At 45.7% G+C, this 19,482-nt stretch overlaps 2 long non-coding RNA genes across 2 annotated transcripts in view; one reads left to right on the top strand and one right to left on the bottom strand.

The window, feature by feature from the left end:
- The window catches only part of LOC148136165 (uncharacterized), a 44,222-nt gene that overhangs the window by 15,555 nt on the left and 9,185 nt on the right, over positions 1-19,482 (bottom strand). The gene's annotated exons all lie outside the window — the stretch shown is intronic.
- Positions 4,621-19,482, top strand: part of LOC148136164 (uncharacterized) — a 33,033-nt gene continuing 18,171 nt past the window's right edge. The window contains exon 1 of the long non-coding RNA XR_015754720.1: positions 4,621-5,013. This is a non-coding gene — a long non-coding RNA (uncharacterized LOC148136164). The remainder of the gene's footprint in view (positions 5,014-19,482) is intronic.

The raw sequence follows: 19,482 nt of genomic DNA, 5'->3' as shown, positions 1-19,482 counted from the left end.
AAATTTGAGGTGAAGGGTGGAAGGTATAGGGGAGATGTCAGGGGTGGGTTCTTTACCCAGAGAGTGGTGGGGGCATGGAATTCGCTGCCCCTGGGAGTGGTAGAGTCAGAATCATTGGCGACCTTTAAGCGGCATTTGGATAGGTACATGCATGGGTACTTAATCTAGGTTAGAAGTTCGGCACAACATCGTGGGCCGAAGGGCCTGTTCTGTGCTGTATTGTTCTATGTTCTATGTTCTATATATATTTAAACAGCAGGCACAGGGTCATTGCCCTAAACTGAACAGACACTAAATCTCCTGGTTATAGCTATTTGTTTAACCAGCCAGCCCAGAGTCAGTATCGCAAACTGAGGAGACTCTAACCCTCCTGGCTATATACATTTAACCAGCCAGCACAGAGTCAGTGACCTAAAGTGGGGATTCTCTACATCTCCTGGTCATGTATACTGACTCAGCCAGCCCAGAGTCAGTGCTCCAAATTGAGGAGACTCTATATATCCAGGATACATGTATTTAAACAGACAGCAAAGAGGCAGTGCCCTAAACTGAGGAGACTCGAAATCTCCCGGCTGTATATATGTATTAATCCATTCAGCACACAGTCTGAACCCTAAACTGAGGAGACTGTAAATCTCCTAGTTATGTATATTTATTTAAGCCACCAGCCCACAGTCAGTGCCATAAACTAAAGGAGACTCTTAGTCTCCTGGTTTTTTATATATATATATACAGCCAGCACTGAGTGTGTGCCCTAAACGGAGGAGACGCTAAATATGCTAGTTTTATATATTTAACCAGAAGGCACAGAGTCAGTGCCCTAAACTGAACAGGTTCTATATCTCCTGGTTATATCTATTCATTTAACCAGCCAGCCCAGAGTCAGTTCCCCAAACGGAGGAGACACTAAAAGTTTTAACCAGCCACCACACAGTCAGTGCCTTAAAATGAGGAGTCTCTAAATCTCCAGGTTATATTTAATTAACCATCTCGCACAGAGTCGGGACCTTAAAATGAGGAGACTCTAAATCTCCTGGTTATATATAATTACCTGCGAGCACAGAGTCAGTGCCCCAAACTTAGGAGACTCTAAATATCCTGGTTATATTTCAGTATTTAACCAGCCAGCACAGGTTCAATGCCCTATAATGAGCAGAGTTTAAATGTGCTGCTTATATTTATTTATTTAACCAGCAAGCACAGAGACAGTGCGCTAAACTGAGGAGACCCTAAATCTTCTGGTTATATATATTTATTTAACCAGCCAGCAGAAAGTCAGTACCACAAACTGAGGTGAGTATAATTCTCCTGGCTCTATATATTTACCCAGACAACACCGAGTCAGTGCCCTAAACGGAGAGAATCTGAATCTAATGGTTATATATATTTATTTAATCAGCCAGCAGAATGTCAATGGCCTAACCTGAGGAGACTCTAAATCTCCTGTTTATATATTTATTTAACTAGCCAGCACAGTCTCAGTGCCCTATAATGAGCAGACTCTAAATCTTTGATATATATTTAACCAGCCAGCACAGTCAGTACCTCGATTGAGGAGACTCTAAATATCCTGGTTATATATATATATATTTAAACGATCAGCATAGAGTCAGTGCACTAAACTGAGGAGACACTGAATCCCCTGGTTGTAAACATGTACTTAACCAGCCAACACAGAGGTAGTGCCCTATAATGAGCAGACTCTACATCTCCTGGTTACATATATTCATTTAACCAGCCAGCACAGAGTCAGTCACCTAAACATGAGGAGACCCTAAATCGTCTGGGTATATGTTTATTTAACCACCCAGCACAGAGTCCATGCCCTAAACAGAGGAGAATCTAAATCAGCTGGTTATATATTTATTTATTCCACCAGCCAGCAGACACTCAGTCCCATTCAATGACGAGGCTCTGAATCTCCAGGTCATATATATTTAACCAGCCAACAGAATGAGTGCCCCAAACTGAGGAGACTCTAAAATTCCTCGTTATATATATTTATTAAAATGTAGAGTTGCGAGTCAGTGCCCAAAACTGGGGAAACCCTAAATATCCTGGTTTTATATATATTAAAACAGCAGGCACAGAGTCAGTGCCCTTAACTGAGGAGATACTAAATCTCCTGGATATATCTATTTATTTAACCAGCTAACCCAGGATCAGTGCCCTTAAATGAGGAGACTCTAAATCTCCTGGTTATATATATTTAAACAGACAGCACAGAGTTAATGCCCTTAACTGAGGAGACTCAAAATTTCCAGGTTTTATATATATATATATATATATATATATATATACTGGCGCACTGACCTCTACACCGCTGAAGCTAAACACCAACTCGAGGACACCTCTTCCTACTGTCCCCTCGACCATGACCCAACCCCGCCCCTTCACCAAACCATCATCTCCCAGACCATACAGAACCTCATCACCTCAGGAGATCTCCCACCCACAGCTTCCAACCTAATTGTCCGTGAACCCCGCACTGCCTGGTCCTACCTCCTTCCCAAGATCCACAAGCCTGAACACCCAGGCCGACCCATTGTCTCAGCATGCTCCTGCCCCACTGAACTCATATCTACCTACCACGACACTGTCCGATCCCCCCTAGTCCAGGAACTCCCCACATACGTTCGAGACAACACCACGCCCTCCACCTCCTCCAAGACTTCCGTTTCCCCGGTCCCCAACGCCTCATCTTCACCATGGATATCCAATCCCTCTACACCTCCATCCGCCATGACTAGGGCCTCCAAGCCCTCCGTTTTTTCCTCTCCAGACGTACCCAACAGTACCCTTCCACCGACACTCTTCATTTGGCCGAACTGGTCCTCACCCTTAATAATTTCTCCTTTGAATCCTCCCACTTCCTCCAGACCAAAGAGGTAGCCATGGGCACACGTATGGGTCCCAGCTATGCCTGTCTCTTTGTTGGCTACGTAGAGCAGATGATCTTCCGTAATTACACCGGCACCACTCCCCATCTCTTCCTCCGTTACATTGATTACTGCATTGGTGCCACCTCGTGCTCCCGCGAGGAGGTTGAGCAATTCATCAACTTCACCAACACATTCCACCCTGACCTTAAATTTACCTGGACCATCTCTGACACCTCCCTCCCCTTCCTGGACTTCTCTATCTCCATTAATGACGACCGACTTGACACTGACATTTTTTACAAACCCACCGACTCCCACAGCTACCTGGATTACACCTCTTCCCACCCTACCTCTTGCAAAAATTCCATCCCATATTCCCAATTCCTCTGCCTCCGCCGTATCTGCTCCCAGGAGGACCAGTTCCACCACAGAACACACCAGATGACCTCCTTCTTTATAGACCACAATTTCCCATCCCATGTCGTTAAAGATGCCCTTCATCGCATCTCGTCCACATCCTGCACCTCCGCCCTCAGACCCCACCCCTCCAACCGTAACAAAGACAGAACGCCCCTGGTGCTCACCTTCCACCCTACCAACCTTCGTATAAAACAAATCATCTGCCGACATTTCTGCCACCTCCTAACGGACCCCACCACCAGGGATATATTTCCCTCCCCACCCATTTCGGCCTTACACAAAGACCGTTCTCTCCGTGACTACCTGTTGACATCCACGCCCCGCTACAACCCACCCTCCCAAACTGGCACCGTTCCTTGCCACTGCAGGAATTGCAATACTTGCGCCCACACCTCCACTCTCAACTCTATCCAAAGGCCTAAAGGAGCCTTGGACATGCGGTCTCCTCTACATTGGGGAGACTGGACGCCTCCTAGCAGAGCACCTTAGGGAACATCTCCGGGACACCCTCACCGATCTACCACACCGCCCTGTGACCCAACATTTCAACTCCCCCTCCCACTCTGCCGAGGACATGGAGGTCCTGGGCCTCCTTAACCGCCGCTCCCTCACCACCAGACGCCAGGAGGAAGAGCGCCTCATCTTTCGCCTCGGAACACTTCAACCACAGGGCATCAATGTGGACTTGAACAATTCCACATTTCCCCTTCCCCCACCTCAGCTCAGCACTGTCCCCATTACTTGTCCTACCTGCCTATCTTATTTTCCACCTATCCACTCCACCCTCCCCCTGACCTATCACCTTCATCCCCTCCCCTACTCACCCATTGTACTCTATGCTACGTTCTCCACACTCCCATTCTCCTCTCACTTATCTCTCCACCCTTCAGTCTCTCTGCCTGTATTCCTGATGAAAGACTTTTGCCCGAAATGTAGGGGGTAGTTTAATTTTAAACCGTTAGCTGCATTTTAGTCTTTTCTACCCTATAGTAAACACAAGCAGATACTTGAAACTGGTGCCGGACCTCCCCCATGTTTTTATGAATGAAACAATTGGAACAGCTTTCCTCGATAGCTGAGAAACCGCCCTTAACCACAGTTGTACAACATCATCCATATAAGGAAAGAACGGGGAACTCGAACACTGATTGGCCAAGTGAGTAACAAAATAATCGCAGGCACCAGAACCCAAATAAGGAAAACGGTGGGGAACCCTAGCACTCATTGGTCAAGACAGCAGTAGGAGACCCAGCCCACATATACGTGTATGTAATGTGTGGAGATTATTATTCATGTGTGTACCACGAGGCACTGCACCCGACTTTGCAAAGTTGAATGAAAAGTTTTGGACAGACTCCTCCGTGTCTTTGTTCCTGGGAAGGGAAATAAAAGTGCCGGAGATGGGGCCAGAGAGCCGCTTATCTCGCACAATTGGTGGCTCTTCTGGGATGAAATAATTATTGCCGGGGGGAAGTCTCTTCGGCTCACGGATCAAGCCTGATCACAACAAAGACGCGTCTAGTATATATTTATACTTCTCACTGATCAGCTTGGTCCGTCGGCCAAGAGAGGATGTGACCCGGCTCATTTAAAAATAATTTTGAATCCTGGAAAAAGGAACACACGGACGAGTGCTGGGACGACCGGTTAGTGACTATACACGGGGGTACACACATTTAAAAAGGCCAGACAACTCCGTGCACGGATCAAGGTAAGAGAGTTTCTTTTGTTCGTCCTTGTTGGCCGCGTGGTTTTGACGGTCATCTGTGAAAACACTTTGGGCGTTTAAGACCAGGACCGAAGATAAACCACGGGAAATTATGGTTTTGACGGTCATCTGTGAAAACATTTTAGGCGTTTAAGACCAGGACCGAAGATACACCATGGGAAATTAGACTTCTAGATTTACTCAGGAGAAGTCAGGGAAGACTGCAAATGGGAAAGAAATACCCCCCGATAGTCCACTAGGTCGGAAGTTAAGTCTATGGACGGACAGTAGTAGAACGAAGGACTTAAAGAAGATTAGATTAGATTACATTACATTACATTACAGTGTGGAAACAGGCCCGAAGCGCAACCCACCCATACGTATTACCCCTTACCTAACACTACGGGCAATTTATCATGGCCAATTCACCTGACCTGCACATCTTTGGACTGTGGGAGGAAACCGGACCACCCAGAGGAAACCCACACAGACACGGGGAGAATGTGCAAACTCCACACAGTCAGTCGCCTGAGGCAGGAATTAAACCCAGGTCTCTGGCGCTGTGAGGCAGCAGTGCTAACCACTGTGCCACCATGCCGCCCAGAAAGAGACCATGATAAAATATTGTTGTTTTATATGGACCAAAGAACCTATCCGCACCCCCTCGGTAGTTTGGCCTGAGTATGGGTCTGATGAAGACTGGGTGTGTCAAATCCTAAATGTATATGTTAACAGAAAATAACCGTTTGACCCAGAAGAGAGCAAATACGCCGCCTGGTTGGCGGGGGACGGCGAGAGTCCCATGCGTCTCTATCCTCTGATTCCCCGAACAGACCCGAGGAAGTCCCAGAAATCTTGGGACATCCTCACCGATGGTTTGCCACCGTCCGCCCCGCCCCCGTATATACCACCCGTGCACGACCAGGCGTCCAGCGCGGACCTCCCTCCTGCGACGGATAAATCCGATTCCCAGCAGGCTACGACCAGTGAGGCAGGGAGGGGGCACAGGAGGGGGCACAGAACCCACCCCAGGCACTAGGAAATCAGTCCGACTCGAGATGCGGAGAGACCGAGAAGAGGGATTGAGAGCTGGGAGAAGTGACAATATTGAACAGCTGAACCCCTTACGAGAAGTGCCATTTGGGAACGAACGGACCGGGTTCGTAGTACAACCTTTAAATTCTGGGGATATCTGGCAACTCCGTAACGAACTATCCCGTCTACTGGACGACCCCATCAGTGTGGGAATACAACTGGACCAATTTCTGGGGCCCAATATATACACATGGGCTGAACTGCAGGCCATGATGAGAATACTATGTAATTACGATGAAATTGTTATGATCCGGAATAGTGCAATGGCCATTTGGGATAGGGAGCATCAGGACGGCCCTCAGCGTGGAGAGCAAAAGTACCCCTTAGAGGACCCCCGGTGGGATCATATCGACGCGGGGGGGGGGCGGGCCAATATGACAGATCTCAGAAGCCTTATAATCAGGGGGATCCAAACCTGCGTGCCCAAACAGTGGAATTTAGCGAAAGCATTCGAAGTTGGACAGAAAAAGAATGAATCCCCGCGTGAGTTTTTAGACCATTTGCGGGAGTCCATGCGAAACTATTTAGGTTTGGACCCCGATGGGGAAATAGGCAAGGGCATGCTTAAGGTGCACTTTGTGACTAAGTCATGGCCTGACATTCAGAAGAAATTACATAAAGTGGAGGATTGGGCTGGAAAAGATGTTGCAGAATTATTCCGGGAAGCACAGAAGGTGTACGTTCAGAGGAATGTAATAAGGGAGAAACATAAGACTAAAATGATGGTGGAAGCCGTATGGGAAGTTTGTAAGTCCACCGGAATGGGGGAGGGAGGTTATGAGGTCGAAGGAGGAATGTCGAAGGAAAGTTGGAGAGGGAGAGAAGCGAGACGGGGCAGAAGTGAGAGAGGAGGATCTTATGGAATTGAGCGGCCTCAGGTGGCCGGATGTTACCATTGCGGGAAACTGGGACACTTCAAAAGGGATTGTCCCGAGTTTAAAAGGGAAAGAGAAGGGATGTATGAAATGGAGCGTGAACAAATGGATTAGGGAAGTCAGGGGAGGATCGGACAAACGTGCGAATTGTACGCCTTGCACCGGGCTCTGAGGAATTTAAAGGGAATAGCCGGGACAACCTACACTGACTCTAAGTATGCCTTTGGGGTAGTACATACCTTTGGGAAGATCTGGAAGGAAAGGGGAATGATAAATAGTAGAGGAAAGGAGTTGGTCCACGAGAAACTAGTAGCCATGATCTTGGAGGATTTGTTGCTGCCACAAGAGATTGCTGTAGTACATGTGAAAGGGCACCAGAAAGACGATAAAATAGAGACCTTGGGGAATCAATTGGCAGATGAAGATGAATAAAAAAGGGAATGTAAGTCCTTTTATAGATCTAGGTCGTTCAATCAATCCTTTATCAAACAGCAGGCTGCCTTTCTATGTTTACTTCCAATGTATACAATGTCACATCTATCCACATTGCTCTTGATCTCCCGCATATTTACCCATCCACTCCACTTGTCTCAATCACCTTGGAGTTATTTTACATCTGCCTCACCCACTCACAATCCTACATTGTTTAGAGCCATCATCAGGCTTGGAAATATTACATGTGAGTCCCTCAAACCCGTGTTTGATCAGTATTGTGGACAGCTGGGGCCAAGCACCCAACCCTGTGACAGCCTATGAGTCTAATCCTCCAAAAATATTATTTTATTCCGATTCACTATTTCCTATCAGTTCTCTAATTCTAAAATCATGTCCATATACTAGCCCCAATCCCATAGAATGATTTTACAAACTAGAATTGGAACTTTATCAAAAGCCATTCTGAAAATCCGAATGCATCACATCCATTACTTCTCCATAATTTAAGTACCAATCATTTTCTCGAATATAATTCCCATTTCATAAATCTATGTTAACTTTGTCTCTGTCCATTACTTCACTCCCAATCATTTCTCCAAAACCATTTATTTCCTAATTCCATTCTGTTCATTGTTTTTCTCACCAGACTGAGGTTTCCTTCTCTTGTTAGGAAGTTTTTTTTGTTTTGTTTTCTCCTGTGAAGACAGAACTGAAGTAGTTGCTTCCTCATTCTGCCATTTCCCTGTTCTGCATTCTCGGGTTTCAGACTGGAAAGGAAGCTGCACTTGTTTTCGTTAACCTTTCCCATTGACATTCTTTTAGAAGATGTTCCAGTTCATTCTTATAACCCTTGTTCATATACTCTTCAGAAATACATCAATTCCTGTCATAAGGTTAATTGATCTTCCACAGCCACAGAAGCACAGACTCTGTACCATCTGAAATCCAGCTCAATCTGCATTAGTCCCACTTTCCTTCACGAGGCCCATAGCTGTGAATGTTATGGCACTTCCAGTCCTCCTCCAAGTCCTGTTTAACGATTGTGAGTTTACCCGTGACAACAGGAAGTGCATTGCAGTTCCCAACATCCTCTGGGTGAAAAACAATCCTCAAAACCTCTTTAACCCTCAAATTCTTTACTTTAAAAATGTATTCCTTTGTTCTTGACCCTTGGACTAAAAGGAACAAGTGCTGTCTATCCTCCCTGTCCATGCCTCTCGTAATGTTATCCTTCTGAATCACATCCCCATGAGCCTTCTCTGCTTCAGAGCAAACAACCCAAGCTTACCCAGTTGCTCTTGATAGCTGATACGTTCCATCCCAGGGAACATCCTAGTAAATCTCCTCTTCCTGTGCAATCCTGAAATGCACACAGTATTCCTCTGTGGTCTAACCAAAGTCCCAAATATCTCGTATAATCTATGGCTCAATGAAGAATGGTTATGTCTATGGTCCCATATGCCTTCTTGAGTAACCTCATAACCTTTCAAATCAGGGATCTCTGGAGAAGCAACCTTTGAGCTTCCTCACATGCTGCCATTCATTGTGTATGCCCCTGTCTGCTTCCTTCTTCCAAAGTACATTCCCTCATATTTATCAGGATTATAGCCCATCTGTCAATGATCTGCCATCTGACCATTCCATCTATATCTTTCTGTAACATAAGACCTTCCTCTTAACTGTCAACCACCAGCTAATTTTGGTGTCAAATGCAAACTTATTCATCACAGTCCGCACAAACTAACACCACCCCCCCCCCACACCCCCTCCACATTCACATCTACATCATGAGTACCACAAATAATATGGGACACAGCACTGATTGCTGTGGTACACCCACTGGACACTGGTCTCCAGTCACACAGACGGCCTTCTACCACCACCCTCTGTCTCCTGCCACGATGATAATTTTGGATGTAACTTGCCAAGACACCATGAGACTTTACTTTGTTTATCAATTTCCCATGTGGAGTTTTCTCATGATCTTGCTAAGAATCAAGATGAACAGCTTTCTCAAAAATAAGTCACTCAAATCCGTTAGGCAAGACTACCTTCTGATAAAATTCATGCTGTCTCTCTCTGATCAAACCTTGCCTCTCCAAATGAAGATCGATTTTCTCCTTCCCAGCTTTTTCCAATGGTTTCTCTGACACTGATCTGATATTCGCTGGTTGAAAGTTGCCTGGTCTATCTCCAGCACCCTTCCTGTGATGTGGAACCACACCAGCTGTTCTCTATCCCTCTGGCACCACATCTGTGACAAAAGTTGACTTAAAACTTTTGGTCAGGCCTTTTCCTCTGTTGGCTTTCCCACAGTGTCCTGAGACACAAGTCATTCAGACTAGGGGATTTGACCAATTGCATACCAACTAAAACCATCAACCCCTGCCTGCATTTTATACCAATCTGCTGAAGAGCTTCATAGTCCACATTCTTGAAATCTGTACTTGCATCCTCTTTCTCCCAAGTAAAACAGATATGAAGCGCTCATGTAAGTATCTGCCAATGTTCATCAGCTTCACACACAGATTGCCTTGTTTGGTTTTAATGGGCCCTAATTGCTCCCTGGTTCTCTGTTCTGTTTGATGTGCATGTGGAATATTTTGGGATTCTTCCTCATCTTGCCTGCCAGCACTTCTCCATGTCTCTGTGTTAGTTGGGCTTCTCTGCCTGGATCATGCCTCATTCTTTTGAATCTCTCAATAGCACAGGCCATGTTTCCTCATCAGACAACTTTCCCTCCTGAGGAATTAATCTGGAGAATCTCCATTGTAGTTCATCTGTACTCAGCACGTTCTTCCTCAGATCAGGAGACCAGAACATAACACTCCAGATACAGTCTCGCCAACACTCTCTGCAACTGGTGCAGGATGTCTTCCTTCAATATTCCAAATCCCTTTCAATGAAGGCAAACCTAACTTTTACTTTTCCATTTGCACATGTTCTTGCCAATGCTCTCACCTTTAACTTTATTTGCCAACTCACTGTGTGAGGTCTTCAAAAATCATCCGGAATACACTTCAAATACTTTGAAAAACATTTCTCAGTAATGATTTCCCTTTCATTAATGCATAATCTTTCTCCCCAATTTTCCTGTTACATTCTAAATATCTAAGATCATATTCTTTATCATAGAATCTAACAGATTCCTGACTGTGGATAACAAGTTACCAGATCTGTAGGTCGCCAATCTCCCTCTTCTTCCCTTCACAAGTAGTCAGATTAAGTTCATAACATTCCGGTTATCCAAGGGTTTTGGTCTGAAGCATTGATTTTCCTGTTCCTTGGAGGCTGTCTGACCTGTTCTGCTGTTCCAGCTTCACATTTGTTGACTCTGACTTCCAACATCTGCAGTGCATACTGTCTCCCACATTAATCACCTTCCACTTACCCAGAATGGACTCCTGCCTTTGCAAATGACCAGAGCAAAACCCAATGCTGTCCAATGCAATCAATGCTTCTATTGCTGCTTCCTCCGGAATTCTGATATGAAGTACATTTCATCTATCAGACTTATCAATGCTCAATCCAGCTTTATTTCCAAATCCTACCTCCTCCCTGATACGAAGGGTTTTATTTTCTTTATTTGCACAAGACCCACGGTCACTTGGTGTTTCTGGGGGATTTTCTGGATCTTCCTCCATGAAAACAGACACAAAGTAGTTGTTTATTTTCCCAGTAATTTCCCTGTTCTCTACAATAATTTATCCTGTCCACACATTCACTGCTCCACATTGGACTTTGCTTTCACTTCCCTTTCTAATATCGATTGAAGCTTTTTGTCCATTTGTTTGTTCCTTGTTTGCATTCACGTTCTCCTTTTGATTTCCCGAGCAGTTTCTTGGTCCTCCTTTGCTGGGTTCTAAATTGCTCTGAATTCACTGTCATAAAATGACACCTGATATTTTAATTAGCCTCTTCCTTTAATGTAATAATAAATATTAATGTTTTAAAAACAGTTCACATCACAGAAGATGATGTTCTGGAGGTTTTAGGGAATATAAAGATGGATTAATCTCTGGCACCTGGTCTAATGCATCCCACTCAGATATACACAGTAAGGGAGGGAATTACAGGGCCCCTTGCAAAATGTTTTCATCATCTATAACTACAAGTGAGGTGCCTGGTGACTGGACAGTGTCTAATATTGTGCCTTTATTTCAGAAGGGTTGTAAGGAGAACTAGTGACCTGTGAGACTGACATCTGTTGTTGTTAAATTGTTGAAGGTGAGCTCAAAAGCTAAGATTTTTGGATATTTATGGAGGCAGAATTTGATTCAGGATAGTTAGCATCCATTTGTATGAGGAAAATCGTGTCTTGCAAATGTAATTGAGCTTTTTGAAGAAGTTACCTAAAAGATGGATGAGGGCAGAGCAGTAGATGTTGTATACTTGGACTTTAGTAAAGTCTTTGAACAGGTTCCACAAAGTAGACTAATTAATCGAGTTAGATCGCAAGGGATTCAGAGTGATCTTGCCACTTGGATACAAAACTGGCTTAATGTCAGGGGACAGAGTGACGGCAGAGGTTTGTTCTCCCATAGAGGGCAGTGTGTAGGGAGTCTGCACTCTGCTGCTGCTGTCCTTGGAAAATAGATGCTGAGTTGTTGCAACTGAGAGCAGCTGAGTAGGTTGAGGCCTAGAACATGAAGTCTCTAGCACTGCAGCCTGCCTGCCTGGAAGCACTTGAACCTGGGATTCTTTGATCCTTTTACTGCCTTTGTAAGCCTGGTGGCCTGTATTTTTCCTCAGTGAGTTGAAGACTGCTGTAATTGCACCTCCTATGCAGGGGAGAAAATGCTGAGGATTGGGGCCTACAGCCTGGGCCTTAGGTACTGCAGCTTGGAGGGAACCAAACTTGGGACTTGCTGTCACTGCTGCTGCTGCCCTGAGAAGCCTGAGGGTCTGCAATTCTATTCACCGGTGCCTGGAAGATTTGTTTCTGGAGCCTGGATGACTTCTTCAGTTTGGGGATTCTGGCATGGTCACTAATTTCTTGGAGGGGGGAGAGGGAGCTGAACACTTACAGTGAGTGGCTGTATGTTGGAGTCCTGGAACTATTTGGAGCCTGGACCATCTCCTTTTGGCTGCTGCTTTGTGACTGTAACCTATTTGCTGCCAGGGACTAGTGCTCTGGGCACTGGGGAGCAATTGCTTTGCACCTGTGGTTTGGGTAGCAGGTCAGGGCATGGTTGCCAGGGTGACTGGACTGACAGGTCAAGCCTGACAGGACTCTCTCAGTTTCCTTTACTGTCTATTTGTGTGTGGGGAGGTGTTGGTCTAGGTTGGGAGGGGCGATGGTAATCACAGGACTCTGTAAAACAACACCGAGGGTGGGGCCCAGTCATTCCTACATGGGGGTGGATGCATCTTTCACCTCCCCCACCAGCCCCTCCCGGGGCATCGTCACCCTTTCCTTATTTAACAAACCAGCTCGGGATGAAATGTTACATTCACCCCAACCTGACCATTAAGACCTGTCAGCGGCCTTGATGGGGCTAGTCTGGTTCCCCACCATTGTCGCTGCATCAAAGATTTATGGGAAGGCAGTGTTCTTCCTGAAGACTGAGCAGGTGGTGCAACCCACCCTGGAGAAGGGCCTTACTGTCACTACGATGGTATTGCCTGTTGACCCTCTGGAGGTAATTTCCCAGAGGGTCATTTTGTTGAACATCCTGCCCTTTTTTCCATTTGATTTACTTTCATCACACCTTTGCCAGCTCGGGGAGATGTTTTCGGGGATGGGGTCAGTACTGCTTGGTCTAAAGGAGGTCTTTGCTTACCTGGCATTCTGGTCAGTGAAGGCTATGCGGTGTCATGCCTGCAAGGAGGTGGGACTGCTCTGGAGGAATTGGCCTGCCTTGAGGACCGCTGCCAAGTTGGAGAATGGAATACAGTCTTTGCAGGATGCAGGATGTGTGGATGTATAGGCAAGGTGTTTATGATAGACATTGGCGTCCAGTCTATCCCATGAAATATAAACAGAAATGTCAATAAAGGGAAATGAGAAGTCAGAGAATCGGGGTATTTGTGTGTCTGTGTGCCTGTTTGTCTGTGTGAGACTGTGTATGTGTGTTTGTGAGAGTCTGTGTGTGTGTGTGACCGTGTATCTCCGTCTATGTGTGTGAGTCTTTGTGGTGTATCTGTCTCTGTCTGTCTCTGTCTGTCAGTGTGTATCTGTGTTTGTCAGTGTGTCTGAGTGTGTGCCTGTGTGTGTGTGTGTCTGTCTGTGTGTGTGTGTCTCTGTCTGTGTGTGTGTGTCTCTGTGTTTATGTATGTCTATCTGTGTCTGTGTTTATGCATGTCTATCTGTGTCTGTGTTTGCATATGTCTATCTGTGTCTGTATGTGTGTATGTCTATCTGTGTCTGTATGTGTGTATGTCTGTCTGTGTCTGTGTGTGTGCATGTCTGTGTGTGTGCGTATCTGTGTGTGTGCGTGTCTGCGTGTCTATCTGTGTATGTGTGTTTATCTGCCTGTGTAAGTGTGTGTGTCTGTGTGTGTGTTTGTGTGTCTCTGTGTGTGTGTCCACACACACACACTTACACAGACACACACACTCTCAGACACACACACTCTCAGACACACACGCACACACACACACACACATTCACACACTGGGACTCGATTCCCCTCACTGACCTCTGCACTGGGACTCGAGTCCCAGTGCGGAGGCCAGTGAGTTAAATGGGCAGTTAAGAAGGCAGATAGGAAACATGTATTTACCCTTTGAGGCAGAGATTATCAGAGCAGGGAGGGTCCTGTTGGCGCTCTACAGCCATTTGGATAGGCCACAGTTGGAGTGTTGTGTGCAGTTCTGGTCACTGCACCATGGGATGAATGTGATTGCACTGGAGGGAGGGTAAAGGACATTCACCAGAACAGGCTTGGGCTGCAGCAGTTTCGCTGTGAAGGGGGAGGCTGGATAAGCTCAGGCTGCTTTCTTTAGAGCAGAGATCGAGGTATATAAGACCAAAGGAGATGTGGACAGGGTGAATGGAAAGCAGTTTTCCCCCTTAGTCAGAAGGCAATTAACAAGATGGTGTAATTTTAAGCTGAATGGCAAATGGTTTAGAGAGGACATGCCACCCAGAGGATAGGGGCCTGCGCTTCATTGTCCAGGAGGGGAGTTGAGGTAGAAATCCTCAAAACCATCACAAAGTACTTGGATATGCACTGAAATGTCAAAACATTCAAGACCATGGACGAAGTGCTGGGGACTGAGACTTGTGCTGCTTTTTGTGTAATTTTGGAGGTACAAACTCGATGGAATGAAGGGGACATTTATCCCGAATGATGCCATCATGGTATTAATTTGAATGTAAGGTTCAGATTATTGTTTTGAGAAAATGCGACCGAGTGGAAGTTCCAGCTGTCGGTGTGGTCGGTATCAGCTTCAGGTTCTGTATGAGAGTGCTCATTCACAGAGAGAATTTCCCAAAGCAGTCGTGTAACTGAATTAACAAGGAAAGCTGTGGGATAACAGGGAGCAGTGGAACAGCTCTCAAGGAGCTCGACAACATGAGGTATTGAATGTCTGAATAACCTCAGCAGAATGAAGGTCATCACTGAAAAGGATATCAAAAGATATTCAGATATTGATGGGATTGATAGTGAGTGAAATATTGCAAGTATTGTTGTTGAAGACAAATTGGAATGAACATTTGAGACCTAACAGGATCAGATTAATCTAGTCTTTGGAGTATTCAAATACAGACTTAAATCTCAATGATATCATATCATTAAAATAAATGTGTTGTAATTAATTGTTTGTTCAAAATGATATAAAAATTTGAAGATGTAATCACGGTTTCCCAGTGGAGATACCACACAGTATAAAATAAAGTCTCTGGAAGTGTGTCAGCTCCATCTCCGAGAGAATTCTCTGATTCCAACAGATTGCCAGCAGCAGGAAGGGAAAGAAACAACAAAATGCATCTTCTCAGAGAAAGGGTGGATCAGGTGTTTGACACCATCCTCGCTGTGGTTGGTGTTCCTGGTAAGTCTTGTAACAACTTAGCTCATACAAAACTCTGCATTGAATCATCCTTATTCCTGTGGCCATTCCCCTCAACAATAAGTAGACCATTTTGGATACTGTTGGGAGGGGTGACTTACCAGGGGAAAGCTGAGGCGCACCTGCTGCTCAGAAAGGAAGGGGGAAGAGGAGCAGAGCAGTAGTCATTGGGGACTCGATATATAGGGGGACAGATAGGAGGTTCTGTGGTTCTCTGAGCGACTCATGGTTGGTGTGTTGCCTCCCGATTGCCAGGGTCCGCGATGTCACTGATCGTGTTTTTGGGATCTTTCGGGTGGAGGGAGAGCAGCCCCAAGTCATGGACCACATTGGCACCAATGACATAGGTCGGAAGAGAGATGGGGACTTGAGGCAGAAATTCAGGGAGCTAGAATGGAAGCTTAGAGCTAGGACAAACAGAGTTGTTTTCTCTGGTTTGCTGCCCGTGCCACGTGCTAGTGAGGTGAGGAACAGGGAGAGAAAGGAGTTGAACACGTGGCTACAGGAATAGTGCAGGAGGGAGAGTTTCGGGTTTTTCGATAATTGGAGCTCTTTCTGGGGTTGGTGGGACCTCTACAAGCAGGATGGTCTTCATCTAAACCAGAGGGGTACCAATGTCCTGGGTGGGAAATTCGCTAAAGTGATTAAGGTGGATGTAAGCTAATACAGCAGGGGGATGGGAACCAAAATTGTAGGAGAGGTACAGAAGAGGATGAGAGTAGGGAGTTCCCAAATCAAGTACCTGACACTGGCGAGCGAGAACCTGGATTGAAGTGTGCGTACTTCAACGAGAGGAGCATCCGAAATAAAGTGGCAGCGTGGGCTGGTACCTGGGACTTCGATGTTGTGGCCATTACGGAGACATGGATAGAGCAGGGACAGGAAAGGCTGTTGCAGGTTCCGGGATTCAGATGTTTCAGTAAGAACAGAGAAGATGGTAAAAGAGGGAGAGGTGTGGCTTGTTGATCAGGGACAATATTACATTTGTAGAAAGTATATTTGGGGACTCATTAACTGATGTAGTATGGGCTGAGGTTAGAAACAGGAAAGGAGAAGTCACCAAGCTGAGAGTTTTCTATAGGCCTCCGAATACTCCTAGAGATGTAGAGGAAATGATAGCAAAGATGATTCTCGACTGGAGTGAGAGAGGCAGGGTAGTTGTCATGGGGGACTTCGACTATCCAAATATTGACTGGGATCACTACAGTACGAGTATTATAGATGGGTCAGTTTTTGTCCAGTGTGTGCAGGAGGGATTCCTGACACGGTATGTAGACAGGCCTACAAGGGGCAAAGCCACTTTAGATTTAGTACAGGGTAACGAGCCTGGCCAGGAGCTAGATTTGGAAGTAAGTGAGCACTTTGGAGACAGCAATCACAATTCTGTCAGGTTTACTTTAGTGATGGAAAGGGATAGGTGTGCTCCACCGAGCAAGAGTTACATCTGGGGGAAGGGAAATTACGATGCAATTAGGGAAGATTTAGGAAGCGTAGAATGGGGAAAGAAACTGCAGGGGATGAGCACATTAAAAATGTGGAGCTTATTCAAGGAAAAGCTCCTGTGTGTCCTAGATAAGTATGTACCTGTCAGGCAGGGAAGAAGATATAGAGCACTTGAGCTGTGGTTTACTGTGGTGAAAGAGTTAAAATTATGTCCCAATACATGTGTGAATCTAAGGTGTTGCTTAGTCCCGTGTGAACCTTCTTATCTATATGTAACCAGTATGGAATGTGTTTTTTAGCCTTGCTCTGCTGTTCACATGAATGTTTATCTGGAAAAGAGTATATCAGCTGGAAAAGTCTCCAGTTCGGTGAGTCTGCTCCGGGGTTACGTTTAACCGCCGAGCGTGGGTTGTTGGCAACCGCTCTACGAGAACTGACGGCTCCCAGTTCCGGTAACATGTAGAGTGAGTATAAGCCAGACCCGGGAGTCTGCTCCGGGGTTACGTTTAACCGCCGAGCGTGGGTTGCTGGCAACCGCTCTACGAGAACTGACGGCTCCCAGTTCCGGTAACATGTAGAGTGAGTATAAGCCAGACCCGGGAGTCTGCTCCGGGGTTACGTTTAACCGCCGAGCGTGGGTTGTTGGCAACCGCTCTACGAGAACTGACGGATCCCAGTTCCGGTTACATGTAGAGTGAGTATAAGCCAGACCCGTTGTAAGTATGAGACCTGGTTGTGGCGACGCTGCGGGGAATAAAATGCTCATATTCTAGCAGACTCGCCTCTTGGCTGTTTGTTCTGTGTCAGACTACTCTCCTACGAACCTGACCTTGAGAATTTTTTAAAACATTTACTAAGGAAGTGGAATCCCTGGTCAAGAAGAAGAAGGCGGCTTATGTTAGGACAAAATGTGAAAACTCAATTAGGGCACTTGAGGGTTACAAGGAAGTCAGGAAAGACCTAAAAAGAGAGCTCAGAAGATCCAGGAGGGGACATGAGAAATTGTTGGTGGATAGGATCAGGATTATCCTTAAGGCTTTCCATAGGTATGTCAGGAATAAAAGAATGACGAGTGTTAAATTAGGGCCAATCAAACATAATAGTGTGAAGTTGTGTGTGGAGTCAGAGGAGATAGGGGCAGCATGAAATAAATATTTTTCGACAGTGTTCACTATAGAAAATGAAAATGTTGGTGAGGAAGATACAGAGATACTTGCATCTAGACTAGAGGAGATTGAGGTTCACAAGGAAGAGGTATTAGAAATACTGCAGAGTGTGAAAATAGACAAGTCTCCTGGGCCGGATGGGATCTATCCTAGGATCCTCCGGGAAGCAAGGGAAGAGATTGCCGAGCCTTTGATATTGATCTTCAAATCACCATTGGGTCTACAGGAATAGTGCCTGAGGACTGGAGGATAGCAAATATGGTTCCCTAGTTCAAAAAGGGTAGTAGAGACAACTCTGGTAATTACTGACCAGTGAGTCTAACTTCAGCTGTTGGTAAAGTGGTGGAAAAGGTTATAAGAGACAGGATTTATAACCATCTAGAAAAGAATAATCTGATCAGGACAGTCAGCACGGTTTTGTGAAGGGTAAGTTGTGCCGAACGAATCTTATTGACTTTTTTGACAAAGTGACCAAAAGATAGATGAGATTAAACTGGTTGATGTGGTGTATATGGATTTCAGCAAGGCATTCGATAAGGTTCTCCACAGTAGGCTATTATACAAAATGCGGAGGAATGGGATTGTGGGAGACATAGCAGTTTGAATCAGTAATTGGCTTGCTGAAAGAAAACAGAGGGTTGTAGTTGATGGAACATGTTCATCTTGGTGTCCAGTTACTAGCAGTGTACTGCAAGGGTCGGTATTGGGTTCACTGCTGTTTGTCATTTTTATAAATGACCTGGATGAGGGCTGAGAAGGGTGGGTTAGTAAATTTGCGGGCGACACTAAGGGCAGTGGAGTTGTGGATAGTGAAGAAGGATGAAGTAGGTTGCAGAGAGACATAGATAGGATGCAGAGCTGGGCTGAGAGGTGGCAATGGAGTTTAATGTGGACAAGTGTGGATGGCGTAATCGGAATGGTACTGGGCTAATGGTAAGATTCTTGGGAGTGCAGATGAGCAGAGAGATCTCGGTGTCCATGTACACAGATCCATGAAAGTTGCCACCCAGATTGATAGGGATGTTAAGAAGGCCTTTATTAATAGAGGGGATGCTTTGGCCTTTATTAATAGAGGGATTGAGCTCCGGAACCAGGACGTTGTGCTGCAGCTGTACAACGCTCTGGTACAGCCACACTTGGAGTATTGTGTACAGTTCTGGTCACCGCATTATAAGAAGGATGTGGAAGCTTTGGAAAGAGTGCAGAGGAGATTTACTGGGATGTTGCCTGGTATGGAAGGAATGTCTTACGAGGAAAGGCTGAGGGCCTTGAGGCTGTTCTCATTAGACAAAAAGGCTGGAAGGTGACTTAATAAGACATACAAGGTAATCAGAGGGTTAAATAGGGTGGACAGAGAGAGCCTTTTTCCAAGTATGGGAACGGCAAACACATGGGGACACAAGTTTAAAGTGAGGGGAGATAGGTATAAGACAGATGTTAGA

The sequence above is a fragment of the Chiloscyllium plagiosum genome, unplaced genomic scaffold (genome assembly GCF_037043375.1).
Source record: "Chiloscyllium plagiosum isolate Xiang-an unplaced genomic scaffold, Cpla_swu_hap1 HiC_scaffold_47, whole genome shotgun sequence".
Taxonomy (NCBI): domain Eukaryota; kingdom Metazoa; phylum Chordata; class Chondrichthyes; order Orectolobiformes; family Hemiscylliidae; genus Chiloscyllium; species Chiloscyllium plagiosum.
The sequence above is the reverse complement of the archived record's forward strand: the minus strand, read 5'-3'. Positions and strand labels throughout refer to the sequence as shown.